The sequence below is a fragment of the Onychomys torridus genome, chromosome 2 (genome assembly GCF_903995425.1).
Source record: "Onychomys torridus chromosome 2, mOncTor1.1, whole genome shotgun sequence".
In the NCBI taxonomy this organism is placed as follows: Eukaryota; Metazoa; Chordata; class Mammalia; order Rodentia; family Cricetidae; genus Onychomys; species Onychomys torridus.
The window spans coordinates 15,148,373-15,161,143 of NC_050444.1; the positions used below are offsets into that span (position 1 = coordinate 15,148,373).

General features: G+C 38.6%; 1 non-coding gene across 1 annotated transcript; it reads left to right on the forward strand.

The window, feature by feature from the left end:
* Positions 1 to 1,088: 1,088 nt before the first annotated feature.
* LOC118579036 lies at positions 1,089 to 1,252 on the forward strand. Its single transcript, XR_004944404.1, has one exon. It is a non-coding gene; the product is annotated as a U1 spliceosomal RNA (small nuclear RNA).
* The last annotated feature ends 11,519 nt before the right edge of the window (positions 1,253 to 12,771 follow it).

Sequence of the window (12,771 nt, forward strand, 5' to 3'; positions counted from 1 at the left end):
ATCTGTCAGCACAGTTTATAAAAAAAAAAATGTATTCACAATCTTGTTTAAGCTGTTTAGGTGTCATAATTACAGGTTGTGGGCCATTGTACTTGGCAGATCAAAAAGTAATTTTTGAGGTGTATGTCTTTGAACTCAAGTCCCTTGATATTTTATAGATGAATCATACTCTTTCAATACTATATAGTAAACATTCTGAGCATTTTAAGTTATTCACTGTCATCTTCAAAACCTCTCAATCTTTTTGTCAACAGATGCTACTTTAAATGATATTAGATTGTGTTCCAAATGCTAAAGGTGAATAAAAGTTTTCTTATAAAGTCTCAATGATAGTGATAAACTTGATGTTTCTAAATAAATTTCAACATACAGTACAAATACTGAATGAACACTTATATAGTTAGTTTTGACAAGAACTCTCCATTGCTTAGAAAATGGCCTTAGCTTTTTGAAAGGAAGAAACTGAGGAGAGTGGGTGAGCTTGAAGAATTTAATTTGTTGCTTGCTTCAAGACGTTAACAGATACTGATACCATGAGAAAAAATTTTAAATGCTTAAACTTGTACTTTTGGGGAGAAAGAAAACCAACCAGTGCTATTCTGTGTAACATGTGTGGTCTTCCTTATTCCAGAATCTTCAATGATTTCTCTGTTTTCCTTGGCTTAAGGAAATGGTCTCGATGACTTTCCCTGTCCTTTTGGTCTCACTTCGCCTCCTGATCCATCTTTATGTTCTACAATTACTTGTCAGTTTTTCTTGGCTTCTGTCACTGTTACTTCCTTATCCCCATCTCAAATGTCAGTGCACCAAGTATCATTGCCTAGTGGTACACAGGAAAAATGAAAAAGACCAAAGAGCAAAACAGCCCTGCCAGATCAATCATGATGAACTTTTTGCAGAAAGACAAGTAACATCAGCTGATTGTCATGCAGCTCAGCAATTGCTAAAGTGGAGGACTGTTGGGATAATACAGAGACTAACAAAAGGTGGTATTTAAATCAGTCTGGAAAAGTTGTGTAGTCTGTGGATTAAAGAAACAAATGATTGCCAAAAGTATAATCAGGGTATTTTTTAAGAGATAAAAGTATATACTTACCTGGCAGGGAAGGTACCATAATCATGAATGTGGTTTTCCCAGGGCGAGGCTTATCCATTGCACTCTGGATGTGCTGACCCCTGCAATTTCCCCAAATGCGGGAAACTCGACTGCATCATTTGTGGTAGTGGGGCACTGTGTTCGTGCTCTCCCCTGAAAGAAAAAAGAAAAATAAAAGTATATTGATGCAATTGCAAAAAGAGTTATCTACAGTATTTTATCTTCTAATTTGATTTATGCGTTGAGACACACTCCACAGTTATGTTTTAGGGAAGCTCCTGGAGTATGTTGTAAGCCTTATTGTATAAAATGTGGAAGTTTTAGAAGTTATGCAAGTCAGACTGTCTGGTATTGGGAGCAATGGCTTTGCCCTGAAATGTATTAATTCCCAGGAAATTTGAGTAGCTCTGGGCTTTCCTAAAGTGAATCAGAGACATTTCTTATAGACCTTCAGTTTTCAGACAACTGGACAGTGATTTTTACTCCCAAGAAGAAAATATAAATATTATTAGACACAAATCAAACTATCACCTCTCAGAAGTAATGTATTCAATTATTAATTGGCTAATTTAATTCTGTTATTGAGAAGAAATAATTGTAAGTATTATTGTTAGATTTATTTTTCTTGTCATTATTGGCTAATAAAAACCAGGATCATCATGCTGACACATGATTCACCAAAACAAACAAACAAACAAATAAAAATGTAGACAAAACACACAATATTATGACCCTGAATGCTAGCAGGCAATATGAGCAACACTAAACAGACTCATCGGGTTAGACTTTTACGTTGACATGTATGTATAGATGTAGTGACAATAACTAACAAAGACAAACCAATAGAGAATATATAAATCTAGAGGGAGGGCTTAGAGATAGAAGGAGAGGGACAGTGGGAGATGGGAGCAGGATATAGTAATAAGGTAGTGAAATAATCTAAGTATGTTATGTACATGTATCATAATGAAACCCAATTAATTATTAATTATTAATTAATGTTAATAAGAAAGAAAAATAAATACAAAGAAATGGTGTTGGTGAAATGCATCTGAGGATTATCTTAGCTATTTCTGGAAGAGAGCTCCCTATACCCCATTACAGAGAAAGAAAATTCAGCTGAAGTTCACAGATGCCCTAAATTGAGGAGACAGACATTACTCAAGACAGTTTTCAGAAGAGTTCCTGAAGAGAGCACTGTATAGATAGGAAGCAGCAGGAAAAGAATCACTTGCATATATAGATGAGGACAGCACATATTACTCACTCAGGTAGAAAACAGTGCTCATTTTCAGTAGCCAGATTAGAAAAAAAACTTTCACAAGTCTGCTTGATTCTATCTACAAGTAGTAAAGGCAACACCAAAATAGTTGTGTTACATTCAAGGAACTTTAGTTATCATAAAAGAACACTAAAATGTTTGTAACAAGACTAAACCTAAGGTAAGCTTGTATTCCTAACATAGGTAGCAAGACAAAAGTACAAAACATAACATTGAATCAAAAATGATAAGATAAAGAAGCAAAAAACTTATAACCCAGAATATGCAGAACATCAATTGAAATTGATATATAGCTGACAGAATTATTGGAATTATAGCAGTATTTAATTTTCAAAATTTTAGAGTTAATAAATAATAAAAGCTTTCTTATAAAGTGCATAGGGTAAAAGCGCCAGTCAAAAAACCCACCCTGCTCCTGAAACCAGAGCCAATGAAAGAAATACACCCTGACTCTGAAATCAAAGCCAGTGAAACACACTTTGACCTGAAACCAGAGCCAAAGAAACACACTTTGGCCCTGGAACCAGAGCCAGTGAAAAAAAACACACCTTGTCCTTGAAATCAGAGCCAAAAGGCTAAAATGGGCCAGCGAAAGAAACACTCTTTGGCCCTGAAACCAAAGCCAAAGACTCTATCCCTGACCAACTGAGCACGAAACCAAGCAATCTCTGAGCATGAAATCTAGCCAGTCTCTGAGCTTGTCAAGCGCAGGGGATTGAAACCAATTCTCGCCCTGAAAATTTTCTCCCTGGAAAAACTCTGCCCCTAAGAAGCCCTCTATAAGTCCTGTGCCTGTTTAGTTGGCAGCTGCCCTTCATGCTGGCAGAAGCAGCCACTCTACTGGATTCATCTCTCCCAAATAAATCTCTTGAAAGAATTTTGAGGGAAGACCTTCTTTGGCCAGAGCAGAATAGTATCTCTGCTAGGAAACTATTTGCAGAGTGGAAGCAATGAATACCTCTGCTGGTAAACTCCCTCAGGGGAAGAAAGCCCATGTAACAACTTTTTGAGGGAGCAGGAGCAGATTGCTACATTTCTGCAGGGGTTTCTCACTTAGCAGAGTGAAGCAGAGAAGTAACAATTTGGAGAAGAACTGAAAAGAAACGGACATCTCTGCTTGCAAACTCCCTAGTGGAGCAGAGCAGAACAGCAAAGGACACCTCTGCCGGGAAACTCCCTTAGAGGAGGGCAGCAGAGCTCAGCTGTAATGGCAGCTCTTTCTAGGACAGCAGGATTGCCACATCCTGCAAGGAGACCATCCCCTAGGGAACCTAACTCCATGTATACCCTGACTGCCTGACAAGTCAGGATTTCTCCTCACAGCTGTAGGTATCCAGGATACCTCCCCTTCACAGCCAGAGGTATTACTTGACTTCTGACAGTAAGGGTACCCTTCCCTCTAGAGCTATAACAGTTGCAATGTGCGGGATGAAAAGTCATACTTGGTTGGATTTCCAGTGGATAGGCATCAAAGAAGAGACTAGAGAATTAAAGACACAGCAGTAAAAATTTCTCCATATGAAACAGAGAAATAAGACCAATACACATGAATATAGTATTTATAAACTTTGGAGCAACTTCAAACGGCATAGTAGTAAATTTATAATCCTTAGGCAGAAAAAGAGTTGAAATAATAACTTTGAACTCCAAGTTCTGCAAAAGTTGTAAACTCATATGTCTAAGAATCACAACAAACTCAAAACTTTAGGAAGGAACTTGGTTGCAAGGAAACTCATCATAGTAACAAAGCTACAATCCATAGAATCACAGAGGTTAAGTACAGAGTAGAGAACTAAGGGTGACAGAAAGATCTCATTAGGAAAGGAAAATAGGGTAGTTGTGGAACGATGGAGGGGCTGGAATGGGAAGATCAAATGGGGTTGGGGAAGGGGAACAAGGGAGGGACTACAGGAGAGACAGCTAAAATTAGGGGCCATTTGAGGGGTAGTATAGAAACCTAATACAGTAGAACCTACCTAAAACATATACATATATGAAGGTCATTTAAATGAAATCATCAAATAGTGGGGGACACAGAGCCTGAGCTGGCCATCTCTTGATACCACACGAAACATCCATTACTTGGATTGGTTTACAGCTAATTTAATTGTTGGTCAAAGTGGTCTTATGGGAATCTCCAAACAACCCAGGCTATTGTCAAGACTATAGGTTGTTCTCCACAAGTTGATGGCAAAGTCCCATTGCTAAAGACAACACCCACACAACTCATTGAACATGTAAAAGTCAAATTGGTGCTTACACAGAGTCTTCATGCCTATGTTCTTGTGTCTTTGGTGTAGGAAGGTACTTAACGTGCTACCAAAAGAGAAACATACACACCAAGCCAGCTACTAACCCTTCGGGCTACAACAGTGTCCTGCCTACAAGATGTGCTATTCCAATGGTAGCACAAAGCTTGTTGGAGTAACTAACCATTATCTTATTTGACTTAAGGCCCACTCCAGATAAAAACCCATACCTAACACTGCTTAGGTGACCAAGAACCAGTGAAACCAAATACTACAGATCAAAAATAAAGTAGCAATGAAATGACTCTTAAAGGCATTCTGCTGTACTCACTGACCAGTGCCTTGCTCAGCCATCATCAGAGAAGCTTCCTCCTGCAGCACATGGAAACACATGCAGAGCCACAGCTTCGCATTAATGGGGAAAGACCTTGGAATATTCAGTCCTAAATGGAATGTCTCCATCAAATGCCTCCCCTCAAAGCTCAGGGAACTCTGAGAAAATGAAAACAGAAAGAGCTTAAGAACCATAGGGGTGAAGGACACCAGGAAAACAAGGCCCTCATGTACACTGGGCCTGCATGAGTCTGCACGAGGTCCCATGCATATATATTATGGCTTTCAGCTTAGTGTTTTTATGGGATTCCTGGGTATGTGAACAAGTAGGTCATTTTTTTTTTTTTTTTTTGCTTTCTCCTGGGCTCTTTTCCTTCTTTTTGTTTATTTTGTTCAAATCTGACTAGTTAGTATTTTTATTACCTTATTATAGTTATTTTATTTTATTATTTAAAAAAGAAAGAACAAAGAAGATAAAGGATGCTGAGGCTATGCCTATGTCAAGGGACTAAAAGTTCAAAAGGAGTGAATGAAGATTGTCAACTGTGAAGACATTAGACAGTGTTAGTTATTAACTTAGATACTTACAACGTGACATTCAACATTAGGTCATTGTAGAGATTACCATGGAAAAATTCTTACCATCTAAAGACTAGCATAAACTATTTATTTAGATATAATAAATCAAATTAAAATATTTATACATGATTTTGTTTAATTTTTGAAAGTAAATTAATAATGTCAAATAAAAAAACCTATCATAATTGACCGTTTGAAATCTCTGATGATGGTGATTTTAAAGAAAAAAATCCTAAAAGGTGTCAGAGTAAAACAAACAAAACAAAACAAAAAATTCAAGACAATGATAAAAGCAGAGTGCTCACCAGAAAACATTCAGATGAGTAACAGATGAGAAACATCTTCAGGGAACCAAAATAGGGCAGGGAGATAATGAAACTACAGTTGCTGGTCTAGTGGGGGAAATTAAGGTTTATAAAAGGCTTTCGGATAAGCAAATGGTGAAAGATGCCTTCAGGATCTTCAAGTCAAACTGTGATAAATATAAAGGAAGTCACAGGATGGAGAGTGGCCCCCAGATTAATTGCAGATGAACACAAAGGAATGAACAACACAAGAAAGAGAAAGGTGGGTATACTGGGTTAATGCATGATTATTTAATGCCATTTGAAAGAAAATTAACAAAACAAAAATAGTATAAGGATGTTGTAATACATGTAACAGGGAAATACCTGGCAATATCCAACAGCCAGAGAGGAAAAGTGGGTGCACAGTGCTGTGAGGTTCTGTCACAGTGTGGCTGTGTCACTTGAAGATGGATGAAGGAAATAATGAATACCGTAAGCCCCAAAGTAACCATCAATGAAGTAGAGAGTTACATAGAACAACCAAGATCAAACGGAACTGTAAAATATAGCATATCTGAAAGCAGGATCTTTTGTTTAATTTACTTAACTATTTATTTGGTCCTGGAGATGAAACCCAGGGCCTTTGGCATGCTAGGCAAATACTTTGCTATAGAGCTAAGCAACCACGCACACGAATTCATCATTATTAAAAAGACAACAGTAGTTATCTTATGAAAGCAAAAATATCTCACAAAGAAAGATAATGAAATTCATATTATTTCCCTCTCCCTTTGACGTCTCACTCTGATAAAGGATAAAACCCAAAATATTTTTCTTAGATTAGGAAACCTTGGCAGCTTTTGCCAGAGTCCACATGAAGGATGCCTTCAGGAAGGATTGATACATCCTTGCTGAGGAAGAAATGTTTATATGGCTATCACTGAAATACCCTGCCTTTCTGTTATGCAAGAATCTTCAACTTCATGTGGATGAGACTGAGAATATCCACTACCAATGTTCTTCAACATATACCAAAAAGTGGGGTTTCTATGATGTAGTGTGGATTGTCTGTGGTCTGCAGTATGCCTCACAACTTTTCTGGAATCCATCTGCCTATAGATGACTTCGACCTATTTCTTTAGGCACATCTGACGCCATCAATGAAACTCTTGCTTATTTGATGGTTGCTTCTCTTCTTATTTCAGAGTAACATGGTCTCTTCACTGTTTGTTCCCTAAATTATTGTTTCTAGTTCAGAAATTCCTCAAAGCTTAGCAGTCCACAGTATAATTCAATCATGGAAACCCTGTCATAGACACTGATTTTGAACATGAATTATCTTGATTATAATTTTAATGGCAGTTAGATGGTAGTCAAAACAGTAGGGCAGTGAGAGCTCTCGATCTGTGAGTCCATTAAGCTTCTATATGGTCTTGAGCCCAAAGAGACCCCTTTCAAAGGAGTGAAAATACATTGAAGGACTTCCTGTAGCATACCACTGGAAGATTTTTGGCAATAGACAATGGCAGGCTCTAGTGAAGGTTCAGTACAATAGAGGAAAAACAGTAGTTGGTAAATCTGTGTTCTCTTTGGAAATGGCAAAAATGGGATACTTAAATATTCCCTTTACGGTATTATAATTTAAAAATTTTAAGGTCACAATAGCTGTTACTCTAAAAGTTATGTAAGGCAGTTACTTTTGTCTCTCACTTTGGCACTTCTGCAGTTTTGATAGTATTCCCAGGCTCAGTTAGAAAACAGTGATTTCTAATCTTAGATAGTTGGTATTTAAAAGGCCTTTTCTGAGTGTAGATTGTTTTTACCCAAAATAAAAAAGATGTTTGTGTATGTATGCGTGTGTGTGTGTGTGTGTGTGTGTGTGTGTGTGTGTGTGAGTGAGAGAGAGAGAGAGAGAGAGAGAGAGAGAGAGAGAGAGAGATCTGTATCTGAGTTAGAGAAGACATTTAATTGTGTCATAGATGACAGTGTCAGAGGAATTAAGAGGATACTTGTGCTTACAGGAGGAAAACAGAACAGGTTATAGCTCCTTAATGATATGTACTGTGTTTTTGTATTGATAGTATCTTTTGATTGAATGCTCAGGGCAGACCACTGATTTTACATAGCTCTTTATTCGATGTTTAAAACCAGGTCTCTACAGTTAGAAAGACTGGCTGAAATCCCAACTAACAGGTGGCACTCACCATGTTGCCAGGCAGCCATACCCTGAGCCTGGCCTGTCACCTGACAGGTGGCTCTGCTGATGAAGTCAAGCCCTTTTCAGGACCAAACTTCACTTAATCAGCTGGATGGTCAGGCTCAAAGCTTTCAGGTGTGACCCTGAAGTATTACGGGAGGATCCATTTGTAAGCACACCCCCAGAGAACAGACCAGGTCTATAAAACACTACACACAGCCTAATAATCATACAGCCATCATTCAGATTGCTACTGCCCTGGAAAGATTTACCTTTTCTGGAGTGAGGTAATGTAGGAGTGGTTGTGACAGCTGACAGAGGAAGGGGTTCCCTTGCAGTCCAAGCAAGCTTTCTGATCTTGGGCCAGGGGACCTCACCTGTCAGCATTTGTGACAGCACAGGCTTAGTGCCAAGAGCAGAGCCCTGTGACTTTGCCACAGCAGATGGGAGTCAGGTGTATTCTTAGTATGAGATATAGAAAACCCTGAGAACATTTCCTGCATTTTCTATGTTTATATAAAGGACCTGTGACCCACAGGCTAGACCAAATTCCATAGCTGTAACAAGGACAACAAAGCCAGGGGTTGAAGTTTTCAGATCTTTATAAGGACTTAGGGCCCATTACATAGTTGAGATTTGCAAATATTATCCTTTTCTATCAAGTCTCCAGGATGATGACCATGCTTTTATAGGCAAGGCAGTGGGTATCATTGGACAAGAATCTCAGCCTTACTTCGGTAGCAGCTGGGGCAGTGGAACAACACAGATCTTCCTAGCTTCTGTGACTATGCACTTCCTCAGAAATTTCTGTTTGTACTTTGTTTATTATTTCTATTTCACTATTAGATTAGAATTGAGGGATTTATAACTAGAAAGGGCAGAGAAGCTGATAAATAAAAAAAAAAAAAAAACAATTAGACTATTTATGCTCCTCTTTGCTGTGGATAGTAGTTTGCTTAGTAAAAATTCAGGTAACAAAAGTAATAATAAGTTGATATGCCCAGCAACTGATGAGGGGTTTTTAAATTACCATACATGTCCAGGAACAGTATGAGTTTAGGAACGTCTTTGGAAACATAATCTATAATTCTCACAGAACATGGATATAATTAGACAAAAGTCTGTGGTATATTCTAAGGAAAAGCTACAGTGGTTTTCACATTCTGGGGGGTGATAAGTCTTTCTTAGGAGAAAATTGTTCATGCATTTTGAAAATACTTACCATGCTGAGTTGAAGATGAGACCAAGAGTGTGTAGACAGTGCAGGTATTAAGGCAAATGCTAAATTGAGTGACAAAAAATGTAAGGGAGAAAGTGGCTTTTTGAGGACTAAGGTGAAAGGAGCTGAGACGGGAAAAGGAAGGACTGCCAGATAAAGCCCGGCTGAGAGTGCCCAGCAGAGAACAGTGCCCGCTGCTGCCTGAGCTCAGGTGGGAGAATATCATACAAGTAGTTGAGTTGGAAAAACTATCCTGAACAATATTAAGAAGTTTCCCCCTTCAGGCACATGATCCTGTAGCTATAGTTTTTTGTTCCTGCCTGGCCCACAGTCAGGACAAATCTCTCACTCACTAGTCTAGCAGACACTCAGACCCAACCAAGAAAACACACAGAGACTTATGCTGTTTACAAACTATATGTCCATGGCAGGCTTCTTGTGTAACATTGCCATTTACCTATGCTCCAGACTTCTCTGGGTTTTATTATATGTCTCTTGTTGGATATTGTTCATGTTGGTCATAGTTCCATCTTGTCTAGGTTTTAACCCCTATTACTCCTGGACAATATTTGATAATCATCCTTATTGTATATAGTCTTGTATTAGGTTAGAACCTTCTTATTTAGACAAAAGGAAGAGATGTAGTGGGTAGCCATTCCAGCTTTGACCTGGAAATACCACCCCCTTTGAGGCTGAAAACCTGAGATCCAGATGGGGTAGCTCTCTTGGTTCTTGGACCCTGGACACTGGAGGTAAACTGGACAGAGTTCTCCAGAGAACACTGCTGGACTGTGCTACACCTTTCCCAGACCCTGTTACCTATCCCTTCACTTGTAAGTTACCCCACAAGATAAACCTCCCTTTTAACTATGTGGAGTTGCCTTAATAATTTCACCAATATCTGGCACCCAACATGGGGTGCCATTTGTAGCTAGAGTTTTTTTTGATCCTGCCTGGCCCACAGTCAGGACAAATCTCTCTCACCTGCCAGTCCCACAGCCGCTTAGACCCAACCAAGTAAACACACAGAGACTTATATTGTTTACAAACTGTATGGCCATGGCAGGCTTCTTGTTATCTAACTTTTACATCTTAAATTAACCCATTTCTATTAATCTATAAGTTGCCATGTGGCTTGTGGCTTACCCGTATCTTAACATGTTATTTCTCATCACGGCAGCTGACAGCATCTCTCTGTCTCAGCCTCCACTTTCCAGAATTCTCCTCTCTCCTTGTCCTGCCTATACTTTTTGCCTGGCTACTGGCCAATCAGTATTTTATTTATTAACCAATCAGGGCAACACATACAGAACATCCCACAGCATGATCCCCTGGGGGCAAGAACCTGTTTTAGTCATTTCTCTAAACACACAATTCATCTGTACTATCATGTCTTAGCTAATAGTGAAGCAAAGAGGTTGGGTCCATGTTCAGACAAGAGCAGCAAAGGGGGAACATATCAGCCCATAGAGATGCTGCCATGGTCTTAGCTGCATCCATGCAAGAGCTATTTGTGAGTTCTAGAAGACAACAGTGTTATCAGAAACACAGTAGAGTGGAGCTGGAAGTACCAAGTATAAGCTAAAGTTCCATTGAGAAAACATATCTTGTCACTAAGGTATCTTCTGTATGCAAATTACTCCCTTGATTACTTTATCCCATGTCAAGGCTTTAAATATAGTCTATATATACTGCTGCTTAAAGATAATGCCTAAGTAGGGCTGGGTGGACCATGCATGCTTATCCACAACTCAGGATGCTAAGCAAGGAAAATTGTAAGACTAAGGCTAGCTAGCTTGCACTACAAATGGTGTTCAAGACCAGCCTGAACTACAAGTAGTTAAGTTGAAAAACTATAGCAAATCCCTGTCTTAACCAATCAAGCACATTAATACCTAATGTCATGTCCCTTATCTACTAAACCACTTCACTTGTCTTTTAGGCATCTCAAACTTAAAGATAGGTTCAGTATTAACTGGTAAATGTGTCAATACCTCCCAGCATGTGTTCTTAAAATTTCCCACCTCAGTTAATGGCTTTATCAGTGATTACCAGACTGGCCCAAAACAAAACAAACAAACAAACAAAAAAAAATTACAAAAACAAAAACAAAAAACTGGCTTGCCATCTTTGAATCCTTCCAAACATCATCCCCATAAAATTTACTTCATATAGCTGATTGATCGTACTCTAGCATGTCCTGCCTTTATGTTGTCCCAGTAGCCTAGTGACAGGCCTCTCTGAGCTTACTCTTCTTCTCATCCTCACATCTGTTTCACCTACCCTATGCCTTCCGGTGAAGTATCTGAAGAGCAGGGAGAGTGAGCAGTCTGTCTTTGCTCATTGCCCTTCAGTAACCTCCAGGAGAAAACTGGCTTCTATCTCTCCCAAGCATATGTGCAGCTCAGTAGCAAGCACAGTGCCTGGCACAGGATGAGTGTTTAATAATATGTTTGTTCACTGACTAGATAAGTATAATATTTTTCTGTTTGTACAGGAAGGCAGTAGACATGGGGAGGTGTGTATTACTAAAGGTGCTATGAGCTCTTCAGCAGCTTTCTTTTCAAGGCTAATTTCACAGCAAACATAGGATTATGTTTTAACAGTTTCTGAGAAATGATAGCAAATGGCAGAAAATCTGTACATTAGCAACATAGACAACTTCATGGCTCAGGAAATGAGAAAATGCAAAATTGTGATAGCATAAATAGGGGTTTATGTATATATAACTTTCTCATAGCCCAATCTTGTGTTTATTGAATATTCATTGGGGTATGTTAGAACAGTGAACAATATTTTATGAGTTTGGCAAGAGGATAAAGATATGAATGGTTTATGTTTTTCTACCAAGAAAGCTCCATAAAATGGGCTCAAAATGGGTCTTCACTATACACCCATCAACGATGTTTGAAAGGTAAGTCTGTTCCACTGCCTCTATTAGTTCAGCCTCTTCTATTGAGTGAATGAACTCCTATGTTGTGCTTTTCATTGGCTACTGACAAACATTTTATAGAAGTCTTTCCTGTTCTAGGTGTCCATCAATCTTGTCCTTTACTTATGCACCCAAATACATGCCAAGAACTAAATTTCTTTTTTACACACCTTATCATTGGAACAATTTTCTCCAGAGGCAATATGCAATGATAGTCTCAGTTAGTCAGGATTAAAAAGGCTACATGACATTTTTATTACTACATTATTATAGTTAGTAGTAGTAGCTATTACTAAAATCTCTGTCTCTGATTTTTCATTACTCTATGTTAGACTACTTTCTGATGCCCTAATGGAATGCTACAGACAGTGTACTTTGCAGAGAGTTTAACTGTCGTAATACTGGAGAAGCAAGAGTGAGAAATGAACTTTCCCTCAAACATGGAAAAAGGACAAATGGACACTGGAGACAGAGAGGAAATGGGGAGAATGTCTTTTTATTAGATATTCACTCTTAGAATAATCAACTCAGTCTCAGGATCACAATATTAATTTCTTCAGTAGGGCAGAGACCTTAGGACCTAATTATGTGTTAAAG